The sequence below is a fragment of the Orycteropus afer genome, unplaced genomic scaffold, assembly GCF_000298275.1.
Source record: "Orycteropus afer afer isolate SDZICR_OR568_19922 unplaced genomic scaffold, OryAfe1.0 scaffold00342, whole genome shotgun sequence".
NCBI classification, from domain to species: Eukaryota; Metazoa; Chordata; class Mammalia; order Tubulidentata; family Orycteropodidae; genus Orycteropus; species Orycteropus afer.
This window is the reverse complement of record NW_006921929.1, coordinates 1,506,099-1,506,698: the sequence shown is the minus strand read 5'-3', so window position 1 is coordinate 1,506,698 and position 600 is coordinate 1,506,099. Positions and strand designations below refer to the sequence as shown.

The 600-nt window shown below is 37.8% G+C and overlaps 1 protein-coding gene across 1 annotated transcript in view; it reads left to right on the top strand.

The window, feature by feature from the left end:
• Positions 1-600, top strand: part of THSD7B (thrombospondin type 1 domain containing 7B) — a 1,104,189-nt gene that overhangs the window by 17,736 nt on the left and 1,085,853 nt on the right. The window lies entirely within an intron of this gene.

The window sequence follows — 600 nt, the reverse complement described above, 5'->3', positions numbered from 1 at the left end:
TGGGCAATCCTACTTCCATAGTGATACTGCCTCGGAAACCCAAGGAGGGGTCGCTATGAGTCAGGGCTGACTCGACGGCAAACAACAACAACAAGAACAAGTGGCATTCCTCATGCCCCTTAGCTGTTTCAAATATTGGATCTCCAAAATTCTCCCTTGACATTTCCATTCATAAAACTCTGTTATTATTTTCAAAGCAAGAGCTGTGTAATACTAGCAAAAGCAATGACCAGGTAGAATGCAGTCTCACAGTTTTATTAGAAGCAAGACTGTGTGGCCTAGTTGGCCAAACCTGAATTTGAGTTTATTAGGTCCATATGATTGACTGCTTCCATCTTCAAACTCGAAGTGAGGGGAAAAAAAAAAAAAGGGTGCAAAAGTTAAGCAACGAATATTTGGTAATAACTTCTAAAAATTATTATATTAAAGCAACTTCTCTTTTATTTATCTTAATTAATCCCCATAGGAATTCTGTGAAGTTGTAGGCAAGGCAAGGATCCCAACTTATCTTACATTTGAAGATGGTATGGCTATTAGGTGATGGGACTAAGACTAGCCCAGTGCTCTTTCCCTATGTGAATTTTTTTTTAAATTTTTAAA